This window comes from Chiloscyllium punctatum, chromosome 36 (assembly GCF_047496795.1).
Source record: "Chiloscyllium punctatum isolate Juve2018m chromosome 36, sChiPun1.3, whole genome shotgun sequence".
Taxonomy (NCBI): domain Eukaryota; kingdom Metazoa; phylum Chordata; class Chondrichthyes; order Orectolobiformes; family Hemiscylliidae; genus Chiloscyllium; species Chiloscyllium punctatum.
This window is the reverse complement of record NC_092774.1, coordinates 3776430-3795056: the sequence shown is the minus strand read 5'-3', so window position 1 is coordinate 3795056 and position 18627 is coordinate 3776430. Positions and strand designations below refer to the sequence as shown.

The following is an 18627-nucleotide window of genomic DNA, read 5'->3' as shown; positions in this document are numbered from 1 at the left end:
TTGGAGTCACAAGGCAAAAACCTTCATACACTTGTGATGCCAAAATATATAGGCTATGGGCCAAGTGATGGAAAATGGGGTTCGAACAGAGAACATTACAGTACATCGCAGGCATTCGATGTTGTACCGAACTGTGAAACCAAACTGAAGCCCATTTAACCTACACTATTCCATTCTCATCTATATCCAGTGACCATTTAAATGCCCTTAAAGTTGGCGAGTCTACTCCGATTGCAGGCAGTGTGTTCCATGCCCCTATCACTCTCTGAATAAAGAAACTATCTCTGATATCTGTCCTATATCTATCACCCCTCGTGCTAGCCATCGCCGTCCGCTCTACCTAACCCTCTGATTATCTTATACGTCTCAATTAAGTTACCTCCCAACCTTCTTCTCTCTGATGAAAACAGCCTCAAGTCCCTCAGCCTTTCCTCATCAGACCTTCCCTCCATACCAGGCAACATTCTAGTAAATCTCCTCTGAACCCTTTCCAAACCTTCCACATCCTTCCTATAATGCGATGACCACAACTGTGCACAATACTCCAAGTGCGGCTGCACCTGAGTTTTGTCCAGCTGCAGCATGATCTCATTGTTCCAAAACTCAATACCTCTACGAATGAAAGCTAACACACCATATGCCTCCTACACAACCCTATCAACATGGGTGGCAAGTTTCAAGGATTTATGTACATGGACACCGAGATCCCTCTGCTCATCTGCACTTCCACGAATCTTATCATGAGCCCAGTACTCTGCATTCCTGTTACTCCTTCCATAGTGAATCACCTTACACCTTTCTGCAATAAACTCCATTTAAGACCTCTCCGCCCAGCTCTGCAGCTTATCAATGTCTCTCTGTAACCTACAACATCCTTCATCACTATCCACGACTCTACTGACACCCACAAATTTACTAACCCAACCTTCTGTGCTTCATGCAGGTCATTTATAAAAATGACAAACAGCAGTGGACCCAAAACAGATCCTTGTGGTAGACCATTAGTAACTGAACTCCAGGATGAATATTTCCCATCAACCACCACCTTCTGCCTTCTTTCAGCTCACCAATTTCTGATCCAAACCACTAAATCACCCTCAATTCCATGCCTCTGTATTTTGTGCAATAGTCTACCGTCGGAAACCTTGTCAAATGCTTTACTGAAATCCATATACACCACATCGACCGCTTTAAACTTATCTACCTGTTTGGTCACCTTCTCAAAGAACTCAATAAGGTTTGTGAGGCACAGCCTACCCTTCACAAAACTATGTTGACTGTCCCTAATCAACTTATTCCTCTCCAGATGATTACAAACTCTGTGTCTTATAACCCTTTCCAACACTTTACCCATAACCAAAGTAAGGCTCACTGGTCTATAATTACCCAGGGTTGTTTCTACTTCCCTTCTTGAACAAGGGGACAACATTTGCTATCCTCCAGTCGTCTGGCACTATTCCTGTCGACAATGATGACATAAAGATCAAAGCCAAAGGCTGGGCAATCTCCTCCCGGGCTTTCTAGAGAATCCGAGGATAAATCCCTCCCAGCACAGGGTACTTATCTATTTTTACACTTTCCAGAATTGCTAACACCTCCTCCTTGTGAACCTCAATCCCATCAAGTCTAGTAGACTGTATCTCAGTATTGTCCTCTACAACATTGTCTTTCTCTAGTGTGAATACTGACGCAGAGTATTCATTTCACTTCCCCTATTAGGGGTGGTGGAGTGGTGCAGTGGGAGTACACTGGGCCCATAATCCAGAGGTCGATGGATCAATACCATCCTCTGCTATTGCTCAATGTCTCCTTGAGCAGCTTTCCTTTCGAACGGTGTTCTTTTAATGCTACTGGCTGTGAATCTTATCAGATCGAATGGATTGGTTGGGGAGACAGTTAGAAGCAATGAGGAATTTGCAACAGCAACAGTGTATGATGGATAACAGTTATAGGATGGTGGGAAACTCTCAGATACAGTCACATAGATGGGTTAACTCCAGGAAAGATAAGAGAGGTAGGCAGCTAGTGCAGGAATCTTTTGTGGGAAAAACCCATTTCAAACAGGTATGCTGTTTTGGAAAATGTCAGGGGTGATGGATTCTCAGGGGAACATAGCACAAACAGCCAAGTTGCTGGTATTGAGACTGGCTCGAATGCAACGAGGGGTATGACAGGTTCCAAGAGATCAATTGTGTTCGGGGATTCTCTAGTTCGAGGTACAGACAGACGTTTCTGTGGCCAGCAGTACAAAAGCAGAATGGTGTGTTACTTCCCTGGTGCCAGGATCAAGGATGTCTCAGAGAGGGTGCAGAATGTTCTCGCGGGGGAGAGGGACCAGCAAGAGGTCATTGTCCACATTGGAACCAATGACATTGGAAGAGAAAAGGTTGAGATTCTGAAGGGAGATTACAGAGAGTTAGGCAGAAATTTAAAAAGGAGGCCCTCGGGAGTAGGAATATCTGGATTACTCCCGATGCTACGAGCTAGTGAGGGCAGGAATAGGAGGATAGAGTAGATGAATGCATGGCTGAGGACCTGGTGTATGGGGGAAGGATTCACATTTTTGGATCATTGGAATCCCTTTTGGAGTAGAAGTGACCTGTACAAGAAGGACGGTTTGCACCTAAATTGGAAGGGGACCAATATACTGGCGGGGAGATTTGCTCGAGCTGCTCGGGAGGATTTAAATTAGTAAGGTGGGGCGATGGGACCCAGGGAGGTAGTGAGGAAAGAGATCAATCTGAGACTGGTACAGTTGAGAACAGAAGTGACTCAACCAGTCAGAGCAGGCAGGGACAAGGTAGGACTAATAAATTAAACTGCATTTATTTCAATGGAAGAGGCCTAACAGGGAAGGCAGATGAACTCAGGGCATGGTTAGGAACATGGGACTGGGATATCATAGCAATTACAGAAACATGGCTCAGGGATGGGCAGGACTGGCAGCTTAATGTTTCAGGATACAAATGCTACAGGAAGGATAGAAAGGGAGGCGACAGAGGAGAGGGGGTGACATTTTAGATGAGGGATAGCATTACAGCTGTGCTAAGGGAGGATGTTCCCGTAAATACATCCAGGGAAGTTATTTGAGTGGAACTGAGAAATAAGAAATGGATGATAACCTTATTGGGATTGTATTATAGACCCCATAATAGTCAGAGGGAAATTGAGAAACAAACTTGTAAGGAGATCTCAGCTATCTGTAAGATTAATAGGGTAGTTATGGTCAGGGATTTTAACTTTCCAAACATAGACTGGGACTGCCATAGTGTTAAAGGTTTAGATGGAGAGGAATTTGTTAAGTGTGTACAAGACAATTTTCTGATTCAGTATGTGGATGTACCTACTAGAGAAGGTGCAAAACATGACCTACTCTTGGGAAATAAGGCAGGACAGGTGACTGAGGTGTCAGTAGGGGAGCACTTTGGAGCCAGCGACCATAATTCTATCAGATTTAAAATAATGATGGAAAAGGATAGACCAGATCTAAAAGTTGAAGTTCTAAATTGGAGAAAGACTAATTTTGATGGTATTAGGCAAGAACTTTCGAAAGCTGATTGGAGGCAGATGTTCGCAGGTAAAGTGACGGTTGGAAAATAGGAAGCCTTCAGAAATGAGATAACGAGAATCCAGAGAAAGTATATTCCTGTTAGGGTGAAAGGAAAGGTTGGTAGATACAGGGAATGCTGGATGACGAAAGAAATTGAGGGTTTGGTTAAGAAAAAGAAGGAAGCATATGTCACGTGTAGACAGGATAGATCGAGTGAATCCTTGGAAGAGTATAAAGAAAGTAGGAGTATATTTAAGAAGGAAATCAGGAGGGCAAAAAGCGAACATGAGATAGTTTTGGCAAATAGAGTTAAGGAGAATCCAAAGAGTTTTTACAAATACATTAAAGACAAAACAGGAACTAGGGAGAGAATAGAGCCCCCTCAAAGACCAGCAAGACTTGCGGCCTTTGTGTGGAGCCGCAGAAAATGGGGGAGATACTAAATGAGTATTTTGCATCAGTATTTACTTTGCGAAAGGATATGGAAGATATAGACTATAGGGAAATAGATGGTGACATCTTGCAAAATGTCCATAATACAGAGGAGGAAGTGCTGGATGTCTTGAAACACATAAAAGTCGATAAATCCCCAGGACCTGATCAGGTGTACCCTAGAACTCTGTGGGAAACTAGAGAAGTGATTGCTGGGCCTCTTGCTGAGATATTTGTATCATCGATAGTCACAGGTGAGGTGCCAGAAGACTGGAGGTTGGCTAATGTGGTGCCACTGTTTAAGATGAGTGGTAAGGACAAGCCAGGGAACTATAGACCAGTGAGGCTGAACTCGGTGGTGGGCAAGTTTGTTGGAGGGAATCCTGAGGGACAGGATGTACATGTATTTGGAAAGGTAAGGGCTGATTAGGGCTAGTCAACATGGTTTTGTGCATGGGAGATCATGTCTCACAAACTTGATTGAGTTTTTCGAGGAAGTAACAAAGAGGATTGATGAGGGCAGAGTGGTAGATGTGATCTATATGGACTTCAGTAAGGCATTCGACAAGGTTCCCCATGGGAGACTGATTAGCAAGGTTAGATCCCATGGAATACAGGGAGAACTAGCCATTTGGATACAGAACTGGCTCAAAGGTAGAAGACAGAGGGTGATGGTGGAGGGTTGTTTTTCAGACTGGAGGCCTGTGACCAGTGGAGTGGCACAAGGATCGGTGCTGGGTCCTCTATTTTTTGTCATTTATATAAATGATTTGGGTGCAAGCATAAGAGATACAGTTAGTAAGTTTGCAGATGACACCAAAATTGGAGGTGTAGTGGACACCTCCAATTACAACAGGATCTGGACCAGATGAGCCAATGGGCTGAGAAGTGGCAGATGGAGTTTAATTCAGATAAATGCGAGGTGGTGCATTTTGGGAAAGCAAATCTTAGCAGGACTTATATACTTAATGGTAAGGTCCTAGAGAGTGTTGCTGAACAAAGAGACCTTGGAGTGCAGGTTCATAGCTCCTTGAAAGTGGAGTTGCAGGTAAATAGGATAGTGAAGAAGGTGTTTGGTATGCTTTCCTTTATTGGTCAGAGTATTGAGTACAGGAGTTGGGAGGTCATGTTGTGGCTTAGGGCCACTGTTGGAATATTGCATGCAATTCTGGTCTCCTTCCTCTTGGAAAGATGTTGTGAAACTTGAAAGGGTTCAGAAAAGATTTACAAGGATGTTGCCAGGGTTGGAGGATTTGAGCTTCAGGGAGAGGCTGAACAGGCTGGGGCTGTTTTCCCTGGAGAGTCGGGGGCTGAGGGGTGACCTTATAGAGGTTTACAAAATTATGAGGGGACATGGAGAGGGTAAATAGGCAAAGTCTTTTCCCTGGTGTGGGGGAGTCCAGAACTAGAGGGGCATATAGGTTTAGGGTGAGAGAGGAAAGATATAAAAGAGACCTAAGAGGCAACTTTTGCACACAGAGGGTCGAACGTGTATGGAATGAGCTGCCAAATGCAGTAGTGGAGGCTGGTAAAATTGCAACATTTAAGAGGCATTTGGATAGGTATATGAATAGGAAAGGTTTGGAGGGATATGGGCCGGGTGCTGACAGGTGGGACTCGATTGGGTTGGGATATCTGGTCACCATGGACAGGTTTGTCCGAAGGGTCTGTTTCCATGCTGTACATCTCTATGACTCTATGATCCTATTCTATGATCTCCTCTGACTTCATGCACAAGTTCCCACGACTGTCCTTGATTGGTCCTAATCTTACTCTAGTCATTCTTTTATTCCTGATATACCTGTAGAAAGCCTTAGGGTTTTCCTTGATCCTAAATGCCAAAAACTTCTCATGTCCCCTCCTGGTTCTTCTTAGCTCTCTCTTTAGATCTTTCCTGGCTAACTTGTAAGTCTCAAGCGCCCTAACTGAGCCATCACATCTCATCTTAACATAAACCTTCTTCTTCATCTTGACAAGAGAGTTTGAGTAATTAGGTGATGTGTTGCCCATATTCATTACTGAAGGGTCTCTTCCTGTGTTGTAGATCTCTCTGACTCTGTGACATTGTGGGTCAGACCAGCTATACATTACAGATTTCTTTCAGCTGGGTTTTTACAGCAATCACTGACAGTTTCATGGTCATCATTCCTGAGTCTGGCTTCAATAACAGGTTTCTTCGTTGTGTTCAGATTCCATCAGTTGCCACGATTGGACTGTGTGACATATCTGCTGGCCATACTTTGACACAGTATCCTCATCAACTTCACCAACACATTTCACCCTGACCTTAAATTTACCTGGACTATCTCTGACACCTCGCTCCCCTTCCTGGACCTCTCCATCTCCATTAGTGACGACCGAGTTGACACTGACATTTTTTACAAACCCACCGACTCCCATAGCTACCTGGATTACACCTCTTCCCACACTATCTCTTGCAAAAATGCCATCCCGTATTCCCAATTTCTCCGCCTCCGCCGTATCTGCTCCCAGGAGGACCAGTTCCACCATAGAACACACCAGATGGCCTCCTTCTTTAGAGACCGCAATTTCCCTTCCCACATGGTTAAAGATGCCCTCCAACGCATCTCGTCCACATCCCGAACCTCCGCCCTCAGACCCCACCCCTCCAACCGTAACAAGGACAGAACGCTCCTGGTGCTCACCTTCCACCCTACAAACCTTCACATCAACCAAATCATCCGCCGGCATTTCAGCCACCTCCAAAAAGACCCCACCACCAGGGATATATTTCCCTCCCCACCCCTTTCCGCCTTCCGCAAAGACCGTTCCCTCCGTGACTACCTGGTCAGGTCCACACCCCCCTACGACCCACCCTCCCATTCTGGCACTTTCCCCTGCCACCGCAGGAACTGTAAAACCTGTGCCCACACCTCCTCCCTCACCTCTATCCAAGGCCCTAAAGGAGCCTTCCACATCCATCAAAGTTTCACCTGCACATCCACTAATATCATTTATTGTATCCGTTGCTCCCGATGCGGTCTCCTCTACATTGGGGAGACTGGGCGCCTCCTAGCAGAGCGCTTTAGGGAACATCTCCGAGACACCCGCACCAATCAACCAAACCGCCCCGTGGCCCAACATTTCAACTCCACCTCCCACTCTGCCGAGGACATGGAGGTCCTGGGCCTCCTTCACCGCCGCTCCCTCACCACCAGACGCCTGGAGGAAGAACGCCTCATCTTCCGCCTCGGAACACTTCAACCCCAGGGCATCAATGTGGACTTCAACAGCTTCCTCATTTCCCCTTCCCCCACCTCATCCTAGTTTCAAACTTCCAGCTCAGTTACTGTCTCCTTGACTTGTCCGGACTTGTCCGACCTGCCTATCTTCTTTTCCACCTATCCACTCCACCCTCTCCTCCTTGACCTATCACCTTCATCTCTTCCCCCACTCACCCATTGTACTCTATGCTACTTTCTCCCCACCCCCACCCTCCTCTAGCTTATCTCTCCACGCTTCAGGCTCACTGCCTTTATTCCTGATGAAGGGCTTTTGCTCGAAACGTCGATTTTGCTGCTCGTTGGATGTTGCCTGAACTGCTGTGCTCTTCCAGCACCACTAATGCAGTATTTGGTTTTCAGCATCTGCAGTCATTGTTTTTACCTTGTTGATTTTAACCCTATTGCGAATCCTCTTGCAAGGATGCCTCCCTTGAAGAAGTTTTCCTCCTCTGTCTACAAGAATCTCAGGGAGTCCCTCTCCCACTGCAACTCCCACTGCAATTTCCTCTGCTCTGAAGCTCTTCAACCATGTTGTGAAACAAACTCGGTACCACAGCCACATTTGCTTCCTCAGTGCGTGCCTCCGTAACTAACTCATCCCACACGGACTCCAGACACCTTTAAACCAGCAGAGTTCGGACCCGAACAGGACAAACAGTACAGACTACAGATTCAAAAACACCAGCAACAGTTCTCCTTCAAGATCCTCCGCTCCACGCTTGCAGCAATGCGCCGGCACCTAACCTCTCTCCAGTCAGCCCTGCCTCAACTGAGGGCCACACTCTCTCAGAATTGCAAAGGACCCACTCTGTACTACATCCTCAGGAGAATTCATACTCTCAACAAACAGTATTTCAACTCCATCTCAAACATCAAAAACTGTAAGTACAACAAACTTTTATCCACCCACCTCCATAACCAGCGCTCCTCAAACATTCCAGAAGATTCCCCTGGCCTCGGAAACGCCATTAGCCATGCGGCTGACGCAGCTACCACCCCCACGCTGAGTGATGATATCACTTCCGCCCACATCATGGCCACTCCCACAGCCACTTCCGCCCCTCACATCATCGCTGATGCCACACGCTCAGTGACTTCCGCCACCCCTACTGCCATGATCACCACCACTTCCACCTCCACCAGCGCCACTCACCTGCATTCTGCTGACACGCCCCCCACAGACCCCACTGTCACTATCCCCACACCCCAGAACCCCGAGGGCAACATTACCCCAGCTCATGCCTCCACCCCCATTCCCCCCACCATCACACCCACTCCAGGTACTGGCTCCGACCCCACTCCCAGCTCCACACCCACACCAGATCCCAGCTCCCGGCCCTGCTGAGTTTTCACCATCCCTCCAGACCTCCCACTCACTGAGGACGAACGATCAGTCCTCAGCAAAGGACTCACCTTCATCCCCCTCCGTCCACGCATCAATGAATTTAATACACGACGTGACATCGAACAATTCTTCCGTTGCCTCCGCCTCCGAGCTTACTTTCACAATCAGGGCTCCTGCCCACCTTCCGAGGACCCCTTCGCCCACCTCCAACACAATGCATCCACCTGGACACCTCGCGCTGGCCTATTACCTGCCCTCGACCTCTTCATTTCCAACTGCCACCGGGACATTAACCGCCTCAACCTGTCGTCCCCCCTCCCCCACTCCAACCTCTCACCCTCACAACGCGCAGCCCTCCAATCCCTCTGCTCCAATCCCAACCTCACCATTAAACCAGCAGATAAAGGGGGCGCAGTGGTACTCTGGCGCACTGACCTCTACACCGCTGAAGCCAAACGCCAACTCGAGGACACCTCTTCCTACTGCTCCCTCGACCATGACCCCACCCCCCATCACCAAACCATCATCTCCCAGACCATACAGAACCTCATCACCTCAGGAGATCTCCCACCCACAGCTTCCAACCTCATAGTCCGGGAATCCCGCACTGCCCGGTTCTACCTCCTTTCCAAGATCCACAAGCCTGACCACCCTGGCCGACCCATTGTCTCAGCCTGCTCCTGCCTCACTGAACTCATCTCTACCTACCTTGACACTGTCCTATCCCCCCTAGTCCAGGAAATCCCCACATACATTCGAGACACCACCTACGCCCTCCACCTCCTCCAAGACTTTCGTTTCCCCGGCCCCCAACGCCTTATCTTCACCATGGATATCCAATCCCTCTACACCTCCATTCGCCATGACCAGGGCCTCCAAGCCCTCCGTTTTTTCCTCTCCAGACGTCCCCAACAGTACCCTTCCACTGACACTCTCATTCGTTTGGCCGAACTGGTCCTCATCCTTAACAATTTCTCCTTTGAATCCTCCCACTTCCTCCAGACCAAAGGCGTAGCCATGGGCACACTACGGGCCCCAGCTATGCCTGTCTCTTTGTTGGCTATGTAGAACAGTTGATCTTCCGTAATTACACCGGCACCACTCCCCACCTCTTCCTCCGCTACATTGATGACTGCATTGGCGCCACCTCGTGCTCCCGCAAGGAGGTTGAGCAATTCATCAACTTCACCAACACATTCCACCCTGACCTTAAGTTTACCTGGACTATCTCTGACACCTCGCTCCCCTTCCTGGACCTCTCCATCTCCATGAGTGACAACCGACTTGACACTGACATTTTTTACAAACCCACCAACTCCCATAGCTACCTGGATTAAACCTCTTCCCACCCTATCTCTTGCAAAAATGCCATCCCGTATTCCCAATTTCTCCGCCTCCGCCGTATCTGCTCCCAGGAGGACCAGTTCCACCATAGAACACACCAGATGGCCTCCTTCTTTAGAGACCACAATTTCCCTTCCCACGTGGTTAAAGATGCCCTCCAACGCATCTCGTCCACATCCCGAACCTCCGCCCTCAGACCCCACCCCTCCAACCGTAACAAGGACAGAACGCTCCTGGTGCTCACCTTCCACCCTACAAACCTTCGCATCAACCAAATCATCCGCCGACATTTCCGCCACCTCCAAAAAGACCCCACCACCAGGGATATATTTCCCTCCCCACCCCTTTCCGCCTTCCGCAAAGACCGTTCCCTCTGTGACTACCTGGTCAGGTCCACACACCCCTCCGACCCACCCTCCCATTCTGGCACTTTCCCCTGCCACCGCAGGAACTGTAAAACCTGTGCCCACACCTCCTCCCTCACCTCTATCCAAGGCCCTAAAGGAGCCTTCCACATCCATCAAAGTTTCACCTGCACATCCACTAATATCATTTATTGTATCCGTTGCTCCCGATGTGGTCTCCTCTACACTGGGGAGACTGGGCGCCTCCTAGAAGAGCGCTTTAGGGAACATCTCCGAGACACCCGCACCAGTCAACCAAACCGCCCCGTGGCCCAACATTTCAACTCCCCCTCCCACTCTGCCGAGGACATGGAGGTCCTGGGCCTCCTTCACCGCCGCTCCCTCACCACCAGACGCCTGGAGGAAGAACGCCTCATCTTCCGCCTCGGAACACTTCAACCCCAGGGCATCAATGTGGACTTCAACAGCTTCCTCATTTCCCCTTCCCCCACCTCATCCTAGTTTCAAACTTTCAGCTCAGTAACTGTCTCCTTGACTTGTCCGGACTTGTCCGACCTGCCTGTCTTCTTTTCCACCTAATCACTCCACCCTCTCCTCCTTGACCTATCACCTTCATCTCCTCCCCGACTCACCCATTGTACTCTATGCTCCTCTCTCCCCACCCCCACCCTCCTCTAGCTTATCTCTCCACGCTTCAGGCTCACTGCCTTTATTCCTGATGAAGGGCTTTTGCCCGAAACGTCGATTTCGGTGCTCGTTGGATGCTGCCTGAACTGCTGTGCTCTTCCAGCACCACTAATCCAGTATTTGGTTTTCAGCATCTGCAGTCATTGTTTTTATCCTCTGTCCTGAGCACATTCTCCATCACATTCTGTGCTTCTCTGATTTCGTTCAGTCGCTGAGAATTACAGATGAATTTTTGGTTGTTTTTCCTGTCATCCGAGCTATTGGTAGTTTGGATAAATCAGATCTTCGAATGAAACCTGACCTGACAGATCACAATTGCATTTTGCTTTGTTTAGTTTATGTGGTGGTTAGTCACAGAAACATATTCTCGCAAGGCTGCAGATTTTCTTCAATAACAGAGCGGAGGTTGATTGCACAGAAGATGAAATGAATGAAGGGCTTTTGCCCGAAACGTTGATTTTCCTGTTCCTTGGATGCTGCCTGACCTGCTGTGCTTTTCCAGCACCACTCGAATCTAAAAACTGAAGAAAAATCATGTTAACTAAATGCGCAAGCACAGTAAAACAAAGTTTCAACCTATTACTAATATCTCTGATATCGAGTCTCAAGTCCATTTGCTATCACAATTCTTTAGTGTTCTCCTTTACTGACTCTGGACGACAGATTCTTCACATTGAGTTATAGAGACAATTTGATTAGTCCTTTCCAATTCTGCTGACGTGGACCTTTCACAAATCGGCGAGTTTAACCTTTCTCGGTTCGAACCACTTACATGATTGTGGAGGTGTCGGTGTTGGACTGGGGTGGACAAGGTCAGAAGAAAGACAACACCAGGCGAATTTGAACAACAGGTTTATTTGAAATCACAAGATTTCAGAGCGCTGCCCTTTCATCAGGTAAAGTTCACCAACAGATTGCAGACCAAACTCTCCTGGTCCAGAGGTTTTGTGAACTAAACCCTTATGCTGCAGTAAATTGATCCCTGAACTACTCCAATACTTTCTGAGAGAGAAACTAAACTTGCTTCTACATTCAATTCTGGTGCTTTCTGAAAGGATTTTTTAAAAACTGAAATGCTCCTCCGAGTTTTCTTAGATCTATAAACAAAACTCATGGCGTTGCGTGTTTATCCTTCCTGCTGTAAACACGAGAGTGTAAATATCGTGTATTAACACGACAGGGATCTGCTTTATCTGTTTTCAGACAAAATGCTGGTTCTAATCACTGAGCTGAAAGAAGTAACACAAGTAACCAACATCCACTTGCTTCCAAATTGAACTCGAATTATAATAAAAAATAACAATCATGTAAACATTCTAACCTTTTGTCACATTGTGAGAGTAAAAATTTCTGCCTTTTTAACAAGGATTATTTGATCTTGATCAGGCCTTGCCCCCAATATCAGGGACAAAGCATTTGCCACAATCTGTTGCTTTCTGAGTAAATCCTGTGTCTTTGCGTGAAACCTCTTCATCCTCAGTCAGAATTGTTGTACTCACGATGGAATTCTTGCTAACTTGTAATTGAAGAGACTCACTTATGGTTTGTGGCCTGTCTCTGTCTTGAAATGGAGAAACATACTCTGTGAATGTCCATGTAGCAGCTTGTCCTTCTTTCTCTATCTCTTTATTTGTCTACTCAGTCTTTTACCGTGATCTTGATGCAAACTAAAATGGTCTCTGTATTCCTTCCCTCAGTATCTAAAAGAACACACATCCCAGGCCTGTAGAAGATGTATCTGCTTCAGTCATAGTGGGTAGTTCTGGGTTTGGACATTGAGACTATCCTTGAGCACCAGCTTGTTGGTTCTGTCACGAGTGAAACAATCCTTTGTTTAATTTATCTTTATCTTTATCCAAGAGTGGATGAGATTTTATTCTGACTTTGTTTCTGGACGTCAAATTATGTGGAATGTCCAGTGACTACAACTGGAAGTTTAGCTCTGGAGTTTATAGTCTGATATGGACAGACACAGGAAAGATTAGATTAGATTACTTACAGTATGGAAACAGGCCCTTCGGCCCAACAAGTCCACACCGACCCGCAACCCACCCATTCCCCTACATTTACCCATTTACCTAACACTATGGGCAATTTAGCATGGCCAATTCACCTGACCTGCACATCTTTGGACTGTGGGAGGAAACCGGAGCACCCGGAGGAAACCCACGCAGACACAGGGAGAATGTGCAAACTCCACACAGACAGTCGCCTGAGGTGGGAATTGAACCTGGGTCTCTGGCGCTGTGAGGCAGCAGTGCTAACCACTGTGGCACCGTGCCGCCCAAAATCTAATCTAATCTAATTAGCAGCAAGAGGAAGCTAAATAACCCCTCAAGCATGTTCCACCATTGAGTAAGTTCATGGCCTCAAATTCATATTCCTCCCTCACTCCAATAAGCTTTGATTCCCTCGTTTGTCAAGATCTATCGACCTTCACCTTAAAACTGTTCAATGATCTTCTTGGATTTCCTCTTCCTCTACTCTGCAAATCAGATGCAAGTCAGTACAGCCTCCACTGTTTATAAGTGACCAACCCTGGTTTTGAGTCACATGTAAGGGTATATCTGAGATGTTTCTCTCATGATATTGGGGAGTTGCACTCAGTTCTTCCATGATCTTCTGTTTTGTACACCCTGACACGACCTGAATAGTTTTTTCTTGAATGATGCCTGGAGAGATCGTTCCCTGTCCACAGCTGAGAATTAGAAAGAACGAAAACTACTTTACGTGTATCGGACTTCAAACATAGAATTCAGCAAAGGAGCACCAAGAAATTGGGAAGACAAAATAGAATATGAATATAAAACAGCAGGAAAGTTAAAAACAGAATGTAAAGATCTCTTTACATTAGCAAAGGTCCGTTATAGGCAGAGACAAGAGAGTGTATAATAGCAGGTACATCGTAGTAACTGGTCTTCTCCAGACCACAAGATGTTACAGAGAGTCGTGAATATAGCCCAGACCATCACACAATCCAGCCTTCAGTCCACTGACTCCATCTGTACTTCCCTTTGTGTCAGGAAAACAATAAACATCATTAAAGACCCTCCCACCCCGATTATACTCTCTTCCACTATCTCCTGTAGGGCAGAACACATAACAGTTTCAATATTCATACAAACAGATTCAAGAACAGCTTCTTCCCCGCTGTTATCAGAATTTTGAACATTGTCTGGCATTTGTGTGGCATGAATGTTACTTGCCACTTGTTGGTCCAAGCCTGGATATTGTCCTGATCTTGTTGCATTTGAGCACAGACTGCTTCAGTATCTGAGGAGTTATGAATTCTGCTGAACACTGTGCAATCAAAAAAATCCTATTAATGTACCCATCCGAGTGCCTTTTCAATGTTGTAATTGTCCCAGCCTCCACCACTTCCTCTGGCAGCTCTTTCCACACACATATCACCCTCTGTGTGAAAAGGTTGCCCCTCAAAGCCCTTTTAAGTCTTTTTCTCTCATCTTAAACCTATGCCCTACAGTTTTGAATTGGGCAACCTTGGGAAAAAAGACCTTGTTAGTTCACCCTATCCATGCCCCTCATGATTTTATAAACTTCTATACAGTCACCCCATAGCATCTGATGCTTCAGGGAAAAATACCCCCGCCCATTCAGCCTCTCCCTTTTGCTCAAAGCCTCCAATCCCTGCAACATTTTTGTGAATCTTTTCTGAAGCCTTTAAATTCTAACAACATCCTTCCTGCAGCAGGGAAATCAGAATTGAACGCAGTTTTCTGAATGTGGCCTCACCAATGTCCTGTCCAGCTACAACATGACGTCTCTAACTCCTGTATTCAATGCACTGACCAATAAATCCATCAGACAGTGGAGCAGAAACAGGCCATTCAGCCCATTGAGTCTGTTCAGCTGTTCATGAGCTCATCCTCAACTCCACTTGTAAATATTTCTGAACCCTTTCAAGTGTCACAACATCTTTCCAAAATAAAGAAAGAAAACAAACCTAAGGGGCAATTTTTTCACACAGAGGCTGGTACACCTTTGAAGTGAGCTGCCAGAGGAAGTGGTGGAGGCTGGTACAATTGCAACATTTAAAAGGCATCTGGATGGGTATATGAATAGGAAGGGTTTGGAGGGATATGGGCCAGGTGCTGGCAGGTAGGACTAGGTTGGGTTAGGATGTCTGGTCAGCATGGACAAGTTGGACCAAAGGGTCTGTTTTCATGCTGTACATCTCTATGACTCTAAGACTCTAAATCTTTTCTGAACCCTTTCAAGTTTCATAACATCCTTCTGGTCGGAAGGAGACCAGAATTGCATGCAACATTCCAACAGTGGCCAAACCAATGTCCTGTGCAGCTGCAACATGACCTCCCAACTGCTGTACTCAATACTCTGACCAAACCGCCTTCTTCACTATCTTATCAACTTGTGACTCCACTTTCAAGGAGCTATGAACCTGCACTCCAAGGTCTCTTTTTTTCAGCAACACTCCCTGAGACCTTACCACTCAGTATATAAGTCCTGCTAAGATTTGCTTTCCCAAAATGCAACACCTCACATTTATCTGAATTAACCTCCATCTGCCATTCCTCAGCCCATTGGCCCATCTGATCAAGATCCTGTTGTAATCTGATGTAACCTTCTTCACTGTCCAGTGCACCTCCAATTTTGGTGTCATCTGCAAACTTACTAACTATACCTTTTGTGCTCACATCCAAATCATTTATATAAATGATGAAAATCAAGTCATAAAAAGAGGAACAGCATGTAATGTTAGGACTGAAATAAGAGCAGGAGTCCAGAACTAGAGGGCATAGGTTTAGGGTCAGAGGGGAACGATATAAAAGAGACCTAAGGGGCAACTTTTTCACGCAAAGGGTGGTGCGTATATGGAATAAGCTGCCAGAAGAAGTGATGGAGGCTGGTACAATTGCAACAATTAAAAGCATGTGGATGGGTATATGAATAGGAAGGGTTTGGAGGGATATGGGCCAAGTGCTGGCAGTTGGGACTAGATTGGGTTGGGATATCTGGTCGACACGGACAAGTTGAGCCGAAGGGTCTGTTTCCGTGCTGTACATCTCCTTGACTCTATTCTTCTCTCTGATGGAAACTACACGCTCTTCCTGAAGTTCTGGATGGTTCTGTCTTTCTGCCACCTGAATCACAGGACACCTTAATTGTCTGAAACCGCAGATTCTTTTATCACGTTTCTTTCTGTTTCTGGAACTGAAACTATGTCCTTTCCCTTTTAACACCACTACAGATCAAACACAGAGCTGCACATGTTCCCTCTACTCTAGAACCCAGGTTTCCAAACAATATGAATAATATTGGTTTTGTTTATTGTTAGGATTTGTTAGCATTTATTGCCCATCCCGACTTGTCCGGAAGGTAATTCAGAGTGAACCAGGATGCTGTGGATCTGGAATCAGGTGCAGACCCGAGCAGGTAAGGATAACAGATATCCCCCCTTAAAGGAAACCAGATGGGCTTTTATGGGAATCATTGCATGGTCACCATTAAGCCAGCTTTTTATTCCAGATTTTTGTTGAATTTCACCACCTACTAGAGTAGGACTCACACCAATCTCTTCAGAGCCTAAAGTTCTGGATTAGTAGTTCAATGACATTACCATGACAATACTCTTCTTTATACATCAAGGCCTTCATCACAATATCAAGTGAAGCATTGAGTCACTCTCTCTATCACTATATGAACAATAATTGTTCCCAAGGGCATGGTCTCTGGGAACAGTAGAACCATATATATCCACAGGGTTAAGGATATGCTGGTATCCTGCTTTTGTTTTCAATAAACATCTTACACAGTCCACTAACACCCTGCTACATGATTCCTTAAAAACTGGAATGACAATGAAATGTTTACAGTTTGATTGAAGTTTGTGGTTTTCCAATGATCTTGTGTATATGGTTTTATAAAACATCAAGGATAAATTCTTGGAACCTTTACCTGTAACAGCTCCACCTCCTTGACCTCACTGAGCTCTCAATAACAACTAGAGAAGCTGCTACTTTCACTCCAGTCAAATCATCTCTCAAATTCTCTATAAGTTTGTCCAGACTGCTTCTGGGTATTCCAGAAATAGCTGCCTGTCAACCTCTGAGACCAGCTCCTGTGAGATGAAAATCGTCCTTTTTCTCACCTCAATATCTCCAGAAGCCTCTTCAGAAAGCAAGGTTTTGTCCAAGCAATGCCCACTTTTCTTTTGACCACAGCATCTGTTTGGCTGTCCTTTCAAAAGAAATTTTAAAATGCCTCTATGTCCTTTTCATCAAACCCCAGAAAGACTTTCACCAATTTAAAAATCTTCCCACTGGCTCTTGGGTTGAATCTAGATGTTTCCCCACTAGAAAACTCCTCATAGTCTCAGCCATCTTCTTTCTCCCTTCCAGCTTTCTAACCCAGTATTCCTTTTCACACTCCCTTTCCTTTCTCCTGCACCTCTTCTGTTTCACTTTTCAATGCTCATTCACTCTCTTTCTCCTGCACCTAAAATTCCGGTCTCTGACGATCCACCCTATTTATGTTTCTCATAATTTGGTAGAGCTCGATCAGGACACCCCACAGCTTCCATTGTTCCAGTGAAAATAATCTGAATTTATCCAACATCTCCTTATTATCCAAACTCTCCAGACCAGGCAACATTACAGTAAACCTTCTCTGCACCTCCTCCAAAGCACCTATGTACTTCTGGTAGTGTGGAGAGCAGAACCCCATGCAATATTAAAAACGTGGCATAACTAAAGCTTTGTTGAGCTGTAACATAACTTGCCAACTTTTATATTCGATGCTCCAGCCAATGAAAGCAAATGTGCTGTATGCCTTCCTGACCACCTTATCCACCTGTGTTGTCACTTTCAGGGATCTGTGCACCTGAATGCCCAGATCCCTCTGTATGTCAATGCTCCAGTTTCATTTTTTATAATTCTCTCTCTCTCTTTCATCTCACTGAAGTCCTCATTCTTTGTCTGGTTTCTGTTTGTTTTCATTTTTCCTCATTTGAAGCTCGAGTTTCCCCATTTCATTTTCTTGTTCAAGCTGCTCCATCAGGGACTGAAGCCTTGGTAATTCAGTTGACTCACCTCTTGTATCAGTTTGCTTCTTTTCCAGTTTTAAATGCTCTGCTATTACCCCAATTATGTCTACTTTACTTGTCCCTGCTTTGAATCCTAACTTCCACTTCCTCACCAATTCTAACAGCCTGGCTTTGGTTACTTTTTGTCCATCACTCAGGGATAAAATGCCCCTCTTCAGGAACGTTTCTGTAACTGCCAAAGGCATTTATCCTTTTTCCAGTTATTATTCCCTTACTTCCACTGACATGTTTGTAGCATCAGGTATCCCACAGTGAGCCTCCTGTTTTATGTTATGACTGAGATGAGAAAAGTGCACTGTCTTTCTGATCCCACTTCTCCATGGGTCAGGAAGGATGTGGAAGCATTGGAAAAGGTGCAGAGGAGATTTCCCAGGATGTTGCCTGGTCTGGAGGGAAGGTCTTATGAGGAAAGGCTGAGAGACTTGTGTCTGTTCTCATTGGAAAGAAGGAGGTGAAGGGGGGATTTGATAGAGATATACAAGATGATCAGAGGATTAGATAGGGTAGACAGTGAAAGACCTTTTTCTTGGGTAATGATGTCAGCTTGTACAAGAGGGCATAACCACTGATTAGCT

At 45.9% G+C, this 18627-nt stretch overlaps 1 long non-coding RNA gene across 1 annotated transcript in view; it reads left to right on the top strand.

Moving 5' to 3' along the window:
* LOC140460182 (uncharacterized) overlaps positions 1-18627 on the top strand; it is a 75611-nt gene that overhangs the window by 51333 nt on the left and 5651 nt on the right. Inside the window, exon 4 of the long non-coding RNA XR_011953898.1 lies at positions 16286-16383. This is a non-coding gene — a long non-coding RNA (uncharacterized lncRNA). The remainder of the gene's footprint in view (positions 1-16285; positions 16384-18627) is intronic.